This window comes from Diceros bicornis, chromosome 6, assembly GCF_020826845.1.
Source record: "Diceros bicornis minor isolate mBicDic1 chromosome 6, mDicBic1.mat.cur, whole genome shotgun sequence".
Lineage (NCBI taxonomy): Eukaryota > Metazoa > Chordata > Mammalia > Perissodactyla > Rhinocerotidae > Diceros > Diceros bicornis.
In genome coordinates, this window is record NC_080745.1 from 54,564,275 (window position 1) to 54,576,604 (window position 12,330).

A 12,330-nucleotide genomic window follows, 5' to 3' on the forward strand; every position below is an offset into this window, starting at 1 on the left:
CAACTCTTACAACTCAATAAGAAGACAACAAGTAACCAAATAAAAATTGAGCAAAAGGCTTAAACAGATTCTTCACAAAAGAAGATGTAAAAATGGCCAATGGAACAGGTATATGAAAAAGTCTTCAACATCACCAATCATCAGGGAAATGAAAATCAAAACCACAATGAGGTATCACCTCCCACTTGTTAGGATGACTATTATCAAAAAGTCAAAAGTAAGTGTTGGTGAGCATGTGGAGAAAAGGAACTTTTATACACTGTTGGTAGGTGTAAATTGGTATAGCCCACTGTAGAAAACAGTGTAGAGGTTATTAAAAATAAAACTACCATATAATCTAGCAATCTCACATCTGGGGGTATATCCAAAGAAAATAAAATCGCTATCTTGAAGAGATATCTGCACTCCCATATTCCTTGAAGCATTATTCACAGTAGCCAAGATATGAAAACAACCTAAGTGTCCATCAATGGATGAATGCAGAAAGAAGATGCAATTGTGATACATACACCCACACTGGAATACTTTTCAGCCTTAAAAAAGAAGGAAATCTTGCCATTTGCAACAAATGGATGAACCTGGAGGACTTTTTGCTAAATGAAATGAGCCATTCAGAGAAAGACAAATACTGTAGGATCTCACTTATATGTGGTATCTGAAAAAGTCAAACTCATAGCAATAGAGTAAAATGGTGGTTACTAGGGGAGGGGGCTGGAGGAAATGGGGAGATGTTGGTCAAAGGAAATAAATTGTCAGTTATGAATAATGAATAATGAAGATGAACAAATTCTAGAGAACTAACGTACAGCATGGTGACTATAGTTAATAATAAGGTATATTTGAAATTTCCTGAGAGAGTAGATCTCGAATGTTCTTACCATACACACAAAAAGGTAACTATGTGAGGTGATGGTCATGTTAATTAGCTTGATTGTGGTAATCATATCACAATGTATGTGTATCAAAACATCACATTGTACACCTTAAATATATATTATTGTTGTCAATCCTATCTCAGTAAAGCTGGGAGAAAAAAAAGAATGGTCTAGGAGCCTATGAAAAGATGTTCCACATCACTAGTCATCAGAGAAATACAAATTAAAACAACATAAAATATCCTTTAATAGTCACTAGAACAACAAATTAAGAGAGGCATTACTAAGTATTGGCAAGATTGTAGAATAATTAGAACTCTCATACATTGCTGGTGGGAATGAAAATGGTGCAACCATTTTGCAAAAACAGACTGGCAATTTATAATCAAGTTAAAAATAACATGTTAGCTAGCCATTCCACTCTCAGGTATTTGCTCAAGGGAGAAAAAGCAGGAATGCCTGAACATTTAACCACCAGTCTATGAAATTCACCATATTAAGTGTATAAGATGGGGGAAGCTATATCATCATTTTAACGGATGCTGAAAATCATTTGGCAAAATTTAAACTCTGTTTATAATAACTCTTGAATAAATAAGAATAAAGTTTCTTAACCTCATAGAGAGTATTTAGAACAAAACTTGCAAGAAATATCAGTTATTGATGAAAAATCAAAAGCTTTCCTGCTGAGACTGGGATAGACAATCATGTCCCCATCACCATTCATGTCAACACTGCAGTATAGATTTAGCTGGTGCAATATGGCAAATATTGGAAACGGAAGTATGAAGATTAGTAAAAAGAAAAACAAAACTCTTATTGCTCTCAGTTAATATGATTGAATACATAGAAAATTGAAAATAATTTACATATAAATTATTAAAATTAATCAGTGAGTTTAGCAAAGTTCCTTTGATTTAAGGTCAATTCAAAAAACTGTTGTATTAATATGGACCAGTGTGGAAGCAAAACTGCCACTCAGCCCTGCCACCGTTGTCAATAAACACATATAGTACAATCTCATGGTCAAAAAGAAGAAAAAAGTGATTTTGCACCCTGAGGAAACAAGGAAGAATTGGGTCCAGTTGTGGTTCTCAAAATAAATGTAACCTGGAGATTCTCTTATGAATTGTTGACTCTGGATAAAAAAAAATCTTTATTCCTGACTTCTGTAGTAACTGTTGTCTGAATAAATGTCACAATCTTTGTGAATATGATAATTATGTGAGAACATTGCTGTTTTACCAGCAGGAATGGCTAATGTAACCATTATAAGCATTGTAATCTTGTGTTTTTCTCCTTTTAGATACTTATATTTCTTATTTGGTAAGCCAGGCCTTCTAAAGTCTGTCTCCTTGCAACTCTTTAAAAGAAAGCTCTTAATTTTCTTTTTTAATATCACTTCTCTCTGAGTTATCCATCCATACACATCCGGAGGACTCACCCACCATAGTTGACAAAGCTGCAGTACACAAGTGAATCCTCCATTGGCCCCTTGCCCCAAGGAAAGCCTTTTCCTAGTTTTCCAAGGTGATTCTTACATAGCAATAGAATTTTTTCTTTCTCTTTTCCCCTTACCCCTCTGTTTTCTACTTCTTATTCTAATTTGGTTCCAGATTATGTCTGATCCTTGGTCCAGTTTAGTTCTCTTACTGGTACTGATTTGTTCGTGGCCAAATATGCCCCTGTTGGTGCAAAGATGAAGAAATTAGTTTCAATGGTGTGATCGTCTGGTGATCTCTGCTTCTGGAGGAAACATAAAAAGAAACTTAGCAAAGGGCTGTACCAATTACTTTACATGTAATTAAAAATGTCAAGAATAACCAAAACACTCTTGAATAATTAGAACAAAATGACAGGACTCACTCTACTCACTCTACTCTACATTCTACTATGTGTCGAGACTCTATGAGGCCACAATAGTTAATATAGGAATTTATTGGCCAATGGAACAGAATAGAGAGTTCAGAAACAGAACCACACATATATGGACATTTTATTTATGGCAAAAGTAGCACTGCAGGCAATTGGAAAAAAAAAAGATGGTATTTTCAACAATGAAGCTGAATCACTTGAATATCCAAATAGAAGAATAAAGAAACTTGACTCTTACCTCATACCATGCACAGTAATCAGTTTCAGGTATATCTAAAAGTGAAAGGTAGACAATAAAGCTTTTAGAAAGAATCATGAGATAATATTTTCATAATCTTAAAGTAGGTTAAGATTTCTTAAGCAGGGTACAAAAAAAACTAAACACAAAATGAAAGATTAATAAACTTATATATGAAAATGAAGAACTTTTGCTTACTAAAACAGTTAAGATAATAACAAGCCAGTCATATAGTGGGAGATAACAATTATAACACATAATGGACTCTGATCTATAATACACAAATAATTTCTACATGTCTGTATGGGAAAGGGTTACCTCAGCAGGTCTGGGTGCACAAACTCTGCACATTTCTAGAAAGGCTTGTCTTCAGGGTTAGCTGAACTCTGAGCCTGGGAAATTCTGCCTGATAAGAGTGTCTTTGCAGACCTGAGGACTTGGCCATGTGGTACCAGTTTGACCAGACAGTTTGTGTGAACAGGTGAATGCCTGTTTTGCTCTGGGGGCTGGAGTCTGAGTAGCTGAGGTCAGTCCTGCCAGTGCTGCATGCCTATGTGTCTGCACACGTCATTGCTGGGAGAATTAAGCACATCTGCATGTAAATCCACAAGAAGAGGACATCTGGAAACTTATGCCTGGTTTCTCTTAGACTTCACTTTGGGTGTCTTTACCGTTGCTGATTTTTTTTTTTTTTTTTTGCAGGGAAAGATTTGCCCTGAGCTAACATCTGTTGACAATCTTCCTCTTTTTTTTTCCTCCCCAAAGCCCCAGTACATGGTTGTATGTGTTAGTTGTTAAGTCGTTCTACTTCTTCTATGTGAGCCACTGCCACAGCATGGCAACTGCCAGACAGGTGGTATGGTTCTGTGATTGGGAAGCAAACCCAGGCTGCCGAAGCGGTGAGTGCTGAACTTTAACCACTAGGCCATCAGGGCTGGCTCTACCTTTGCTGATTTTAATCTGTATCCATTCCCTGTGTTATAATATAACAATGAGTATAACTTTTTCTAAGGCCTGTGAGTCCTCCTGGTGAATCATCGAGCCTAAGGGTGGTCTTGGGGACTCCTAACTCAAACCTAAAAGGAAATGACAGATAACTCAATAGTAAAAGAGGCCAGAGACTTAAACATTATGAGAGACTCTCATAAAACAGAAAATCCAATATACCATTTAACATTTCAAAAGATGCTCCACCTTTGAAAGCTTTGAAAAATATGCAAAATAAAACTACAATGAGATGACAGAATGACTAAAATCAATCAGGCTGGAAATGCTAAGTGTTGACTGAGGATGTGAAGCAACTGAAAGTCTCATATATAGTTGGGGAGAACATAAATTGCTAAAGCCACTTTGCAAAACTTGGGTCCCTTGTCTACCAATGTTGAATATATACATACCCTATAACCTAGTAATGCCATAGCTAGGAATAATTCAACAAAACTGCAAGCAAATGTGTCCCAAAAATGTATAAGAATGTTCATAATAGCATTCTTCTTAACAGTAAAAACTGGAAAAATCACAAATATCCATCAACAGTAGCAGAATGGATAAATAGAATGTGTTATATTCACACAATATGACATGCAATAATGAAAATGAAGAAATCATTGCTACATACAATAACACACGTGAGTCTCAAACACCCAATTTTAGTAAAGCCAGACACAAGATTGCCTGACCTAATTAATACAGACTTCAAAAACAGACAAACTATTCAGTAATGTTAGAAGTTGAGATAGTTGTTACCTTTAGAAGAGAGGTTGGCAGTAAATAGAACAAGACATGATGTATGCTTCTTGGGTGTCAGTAGTGTTCTATTTATTGACCTGGATGGTGGTTACACCGTGCCTTCATTTGTGATAATTCACTGATCTCTGCACTTATGATTTGTGCATTTTTCTGTTTGTGTTATAAATCAACAAAGTTAAGAAAAATCTTAAAAAATAAAGGCCTTAATTATAATCAGGGAAAAATTCAGATAGGTAATTATCAGCGGATGACTGATTATAATGGGAATGTGTCTAATTATTTGGTTGGGTGATATAGAAACAGAGAGAAAGAACGCTTAAAGCTTTATATAAGAAAGTGGAAGCCAAAAGAATTTGCAGGGACTTAAACATGACAATCTTTTTTTAAATTTTTTTATTGAGAGCGTATAGGCTTATAACACTGTGTAATTTCCAGTGTACATTATCACACATCAATTTTTGTATAGACTGCATCGTGTTCACCACTAATAGTCTAATTTTTATCCGCCACCATTCATAGGGGCACGTTTACCCCTTTCAAACTCTCCCCAACCCCCTTACCCTCTGGTAACTACTAATCTGTTCTCCTTATCCATGTGTTTATCTTCCACATATGAGTGAAATCCTGCGGTGTATGTCTTTCTCTGTCTGGCTTATTTTGTTTAGCATAATACCCTCAAGGTCTATCCATGTTGTCGCAAATGGCACAATTTTATCTTTTTTATGGCTGAGTAGTATTCCGTTGTGGGTATATATATATATATATATATATATACCAAATCTCCTTTATCCATTCATCTGTTGATGTGCACCTTGGTTGCTTCCACATCTTGGCTACTATGAATAATACTGTGGTGAACATACGGGTGCATAAATCTCTTTGTATTGTTGGTTTCATGGTCTTTGCATAAATATCCAGTAGTGGGATAGTTGGATCATATGGTATTTATATTTTTAATTTTTTAAGAAATCTCCAAACTGTTCCATAGTGGCTGTACCAGTTTGCATGCCCATCAGTAGTATATGAGGGTTCCCTTTTCTCCACATCCTCTCCAACATTTGTTATTTTTTGTCTTATTAATTATAGCCATTCTGATGGGTGTGAAATGATATCTTATTGTAGTTTTCATTTGCATTTACATAATTAAATTGCATAATTAGTGATGTTGACCATCTTTTCATGTGCCTGTTGGCCATCTGTGTATCTTCTTTGGAAAAATGTCGGTGCATATCCTCTGCCCATTTTTTGATCAGGTTGTTTGTTTTTTTGTTGTTGAGTTGTGTGTGTTCTTTATATATTTTGGAAATTAACCCGTTGTCACTTATATGATTTGCAAATATTTTCTCCCAATTGGTGGGTTGTCTTTTTGTTTTCTTCATGGTTTCCTTTGCCTTGCAGAAGTTTTTTAGTCTGATGTAGTCCCATTTGTTTATTTTTTCTTTTGTTTCCCTTGCCTGAGTAGACATGGTATTCAAAAAGATGTTGCTAAGATCAATGTCAGAGTTGTACTGCCTATATTTTCTTCTAGAAGTTTTATGGTTTCAAGTCTTACATTCAAGTCTTTAATCCATTTTGTGTTAATTTTTGTGTGTGGTGTAAGATAATGGTCTACTGTCATTCTTTGGCGCTTGGCTGTCCAGTTTTCCCAACACATTTATTGAAGAGACTTTCTTTTCTTCATTGTATATTCTTGGCTCCTTCGTCAAAGAGTAGCTGTCCATAGATGTGTGGTTTTATTTCTGAGCTTTCAATTCTGATCCATTCACCTGTGTGTCTATTTTTCTGCCAGTACCAGGTTTTTTTGATTGCCAAAGCTTTGTAGTAGTTTTTGAAGTCACAGATTGTGATATCTCCAGCTTTGTTCTTTTTTCTCAGGATTGCTTTGGCTATTTGGGCTCTTTGTTGTTCCATATAAATTTTAGGATTCTTTGTTCCATTTCCATGAAGAATGGCATTGGGATTCTGATTTGGGTTGCATTGCATCTGTAGATTGCTTTAGGTAATATGGACATTTTAACTATGTTTATTCTTCCAATCTATGATCATGGCTTATCTTTCCATTTCCTTTTGTCTTCTTTGATTTCTTTCAAGTAGTCTTATAGTTTTCAATGTATAGGTCTCTCATCTCTTTCGTTAAATTTTATTCTTTTTGTTGTGATTGTAAATGGGATTGTATTCTTGACCTCTCTTCCTGTTAGTTCATTATGAGTGTACAGAAATGTAGCTGATTTTTGTATGTTGATTTTGTATCTTTCAACTTTGCTATAGTTGTTGATTATTTAAATAGATTTCTGGTGGATTCTTTAGAGGTTTATAAATATAGAAACATGTCATCCACAAACAGTGAGAGTTTTACTTCTTCTTTTCCAATTTTGATCCCTTTTATTTCTATTTCTTGCATAATTGCTCTGGCCAAATCCTCCAGTACTATGTTGAATAAAAGTGGTGAGAGTGGGCACTCCTGTCTTGTTCCTGTTCACCAAGGAATGACTTTCAGTTTTTCATCATTAAGTATGATGTTGGCTGTGGGTTTGTCATATATGGCCTTTATTATGTTGAGGTACTTTCCTTCTATAACCATTTTACTGAGAGTTTTTATTGTAAATTGATGTTGGAGCTTGTCAAATGCTTTCTCTGCATCTATTGAGATGATCATGTGTATTTTATTCCTCATTTTGTTAATGTGGTGTATCACATTGATTGATTTGTGGATGTTGAACCATCCCTGCATCCCTGGAATGAATCCTACTTAATTTTGGTTTGTGATTCTTTTAATGTGTTGTTGTATTCAATTTGATAATATTTTGTTGAGGATTTTTGCATCTATGTTCATCAGTGATATTGGCTTATAATTTTCCTTTTTTGTATTTCCTCGTCTGGCTTTGGTGTCACAGTAATGTTGGCCTCATAGAATCAGTTAGGAAGTGTCCCATCTTCTTCAATATTTTGGAATGGTTTGAGAAGGACAGATATTAAATCTTTTTAGAATGTTTGGTAGAATTCAACAGAGAAGCTATCTGGTATTGGACTTTTGTTTTTGGGTGGTTTCTGATTACTGTTTCAATCTTTTTATTTGTGATTAATCTGTTCAGATTCTTTATTTCTGCTTGACTCAGTTTTGGAAGGTTGTGTCATTCTACGAATTTATCCATTTCTTCTAGGTTATCCATTTTGTTGGTATATAGCTTTCATAGTTTTCTCTTATAATCGTTTGTATTTCTGTGGTATCCATTGTCATTTTTCCTCTTTATTTTTAATTTTGTTTATTTGAGCCTTCTCTCTGTTTTTTCTAAGTGAGTCTAGCTAAAGGTTTGTTAATTTTGTTTATCTTTGAAAGAACCAGCTCTTAGTTTCATTAATCCTTTCTATTTTTTTAGTCTCTATTTCATTTATTTCTGCTCTGATTTTTATTATTTCCCTCCTTGTACTGACTTTTAGTTTTGTTTGTTCTTCTTTTTCTAGTTCTTTTAGGTGTAGTTTAAGATTAATTATTCCAGGTTTTTCCTGTTTATTGAGGTAGTCCTGTATCGCTATAAATTTCCCTCTTAGTACCACTTTTGTTGCATCCCATAAGAGTTACTGTGTTGTGTTTTAATTTTCACTTATCTCCAGGGATTTTTTTATTTCTCCTTTGATTTCTTCATTCATCCAATAGTTGTTCAGTAGCATGTTGTTTAGTCTCCAGATATTTGTGACTTTCCCAGATTTTTTCTTGTAGCCGATTTCTAGTTTCATAGTATTGTGGTTGGAAAAGATGCTTTACATGATTTTAATCTTAAATTTATTGAGGCTTCTCTTGTTTCCCAACATATGGTCTATCTTTGAGAGTGTTCCATGTGCACTTGAGAAGAACGTGTATTCTGCTGTTTTGGATGGAATGTTCTCTATATATCTATTAAGTCCACCTGGTCTAGTGTTTTCTTTAAGTTCACTGTTTCCTTGTAGATTTTCTCTCTGGATGATCTATCCATTGATGTGAGGGATTGAGGTCCCAACAATTATTGTGTTGCTGTCAATTTCTCCCTTTAGATCTGTTAATAATTGTTTTGTATATTTGGTGCTCCTGTGTTAGACACATATATATTAATGTGTTATTTATTCTTGTTGGATTATCCCTTTTGCCATTATATAATGACCATCTTTGTCTCTTGTTATCTTTTTGTTTTTTTTTTTTTTTTGTGAGGAAGACTAGCCCTGAGCTGACATCTGATGCCAATCCTCCCCTTTTTTCTTGAGAAAGAGTGGCCCTGAGCTAACATCCATGCCCATCTTCCTCTACTTTATATGGGACGCCGCCACAGCATGGCTTACCAAGTGGTGCATGGGTGCGCGCCAGGGATCAGAACCTGCGAACCCCAGGCCACCAAAGCGGAGCGCGCACTTACTTAACTGCCTTCGCCACCAGGCCGGCCCCTCTTGTTATCTTTTTTATGTTGAAGTTTGTTTTGTCTTATATAAGTATGACTACCCCCACTTTCTTTTGCTTCCCATTTGCTTGGAATATCATTTTCCGTCCCTTCATCTGAGCTTACGTTTGTCTTTAGAGTTGAGACGTGTTGCCTAAAATCAGCATATTGTTGGGTCTTGTGTTTTAATCCATCCAGCCACTCTATGTCTTTTGATTGGTGAATTCAGTCTTTTACATTTAGCGTGATTATTGATACATGAGGGCTTAATACTGCCATTTTCCCTTTTGTTTTGTGATTGTTCTATATTTCTATTGTTTCTTTTTTCTTGCATTTTTGTCTGCCATTTCAGTTTGGTGGTTTCCTGTGATGGTTTCTGTTTTCTCTTTATTTATGCTTTGTGACTATGCTTTGATTTTTTGTTTTTCTGATACTATGAGGTTTGTATATAACATCTCAAAGGTGAGATAGTTCTTTTTCTGATAGCCTCGTATCTCCATTAGCCTATGCATGTTCCATCCCTTTCCTCTAAGTCAAATGAAGTACCTTCCATTGGTTGGTTGAAATAAGGAGCATCCTAAAAAATCTTTCATTTCATTTGGTGAATAAGTACATCTGTTGGCTTCTGGGTTGTTATTTACTGTTTTTTTTTTTTAATTATGCTTGTTTTGTGGATAAGAGACATTGAGTTTGTAAGCATATCTAAGGGAATAATAACTCTGCTTAAATTTCTTGTAACAGTATATTTAATTGTAATCTCTCATATCTAAGATATTATGAGTTTTCCTCTTTTTTTGACCATTCTTCCACCTTTTTTGTTCTCCAAAACTAGCTATTAACTAATTTCTCTTCTTTTCTCCTTTCCCTCTTTCCCTTTTTCCTTTCTTTCTCCACAAATCAATGGACACAATTTCAGAATTAAATACATTATACAAAGTAAAAGAAAAGGTGTCAAAAGACTGAGTTAGGAGGGAGAAAAATTCCAGGTTGTATTTCTTCTTGTGTTTTAATACTTTAGAGTCCATAGTTAGATGTCCAAGCTAAAGTAAATTCTAAAAGATTATTCTAGTAATCCATCACTTGCTACCACAATAACATGCTCCTAATACCACCAAATTAAAAATAGTTAATTAGTGAGTTGCTAAATGGGGAAGTAAGTATGTGTGCATAAAGGAAGAATCAAGGTAGCAGGTGTTGTTACAGTAGAACAGTAACTCATTAGGAGAAAAATCATGGATAACGTCTCCTGGTCTTCCCCTATGTTACTTACAGTATAGTTAATCTTAATAAGAGTTAGGAAAATAAGTATTTGAAGTATTCAGTTCTATTTGCAGACATATAGACTTTTGTGAAGAGTTTACTCAGAAAATATCAGGAGCTGGAGACTGTTGCCTCATGTAGTTTAAAGATTCTTGGAGGGAGAATCGGAAGACCCACTAAGGTTGATTCCAGCTCTATCGTTTAATATCAGCATGACCCTGGTTGAATAATTTAGCAATTTAACTGCAGCTTTCCAATTCTTAACTTGTAATTCTTTTTACTTCTCTTACTGATCTTATAAGAGTGTCGTGATAATCAAGTGAACTATTCTGTGTCTAAATACAGGTGTCAAACAAATGTTTGCTGAGTAAAATAATGAATTAAACAAAGAATAAAAGGTTATCTTTTTCTACTTTATCTGAAGACCCCTCAAAGTTCCTATAGACTTAGCAGGTGAAATCCAAATAATTTTTATTTGAGGAAGTTTTTTTTTTCCCCTTTCTCAAGGCCCTGTATAGAATTTGAAACAGATTAGCTCTTATGCTTTTAAAGTCTTCTGTCTGGCCTATTTTCATCACCCTTACACGTCACTGGAACCTGTCCCCTCTCTTCTGATATTAGTGTATGTCCCATCCAGGACTTGGTTAGTATCTGAGATATTTTTAAGTAACCAGCTCAACCTGGCTAGGACACTCTTCAGTAGCTAAATGAAGAGTGTCAGGCAAATAGCACCTTTACTGTCGTACCTGTAAAGGGGAAGTTAACATTTTTAAATGGTTATAGCAAGTCCACCCTCCCCTCAGAAGATTTCAAGAGGGGGTTCTCTTTATGACAGCTGTGAGATCATAACTGTAAAAGGTCTTATTTAGGACTATTCTCAAAGGTAATCTGCACAAACGTTTGGTCCACCTTAGGAATCCTAGGATCTTAATTGGTAATTTTAATAGGATTGACTTAATTCGTGTACAGAATGAAAAAGAATACTTTTAACTTAGAACTTCACAAAGCATAAATCATTTGCCTGACAATGTTTAAACTTATAATGTGAAATGAAGGTTATATCTTTTAAGCAGTTTCTGTATATCAAATATAGATGAATATCAACTTTAAATGTTAGCTACAGAAGTGTGGTTCTAATAGTGACCACCAATTTGTTCTCTATAAGGCAATGATGAAACTGTGAGCCCAGACTAATGGAAATCTTTCTTAAATGTGATGCTATGGTACTTAATTCTCAGAATCTGAAGTCAGACTCTCTGTGCCTGAATGCAAGCCTTGCAACTCACAACTTGTGATATTTTCAGCAAAATTAATTACTATGGACTGAACTGTGTCCTCCCCAAATTAAAATGTTGAAGCCCTCACCCCAATATGATGGTATTGGGAGATGGGGCCTTTGGGAGGTAATTAGGTTTAGATGAGATCATAAGGTTTCATGATGAGATTAGTGCCCCTCTAAAAGTGTGGTCTCTCTCTTTGTGTCTGTCATGTGATGACACAGCAAGAAGGTGGCTGCCTGCAAACCAGGAAGAAGACTGTCACCAGGAACTGAATTTGTCAGCACCTTGATCTTGGACTCCCCAGCATCCAGAACTGTGAGGATTAAATGTCTGTTGTTTAAGCTACCCAGTCCATGGCATTTTGTTCTAGCAGGCCAAGAAGACTAAGCCATTACTATTTCTTTAATTGCCTTAACTTCTCCATCTGTAAAATAGAGGCAGTAATTGTTCCTATCTTGCAGACTATGAGTTATTTGCTACAAGTAAAATCCTCTGACTGTGCCTGACAAGTTGTTGTCCTCAATAAATGTTAACTACTGTTTTTCTCTCCATAAAAGTTTCCCGAAAGTAGGGATTTTTATCTGTTTGGATCCCAGATGCATCCCACTGTTTGATATAATGCCTAATACTTTGTAAGTGCCCTATTA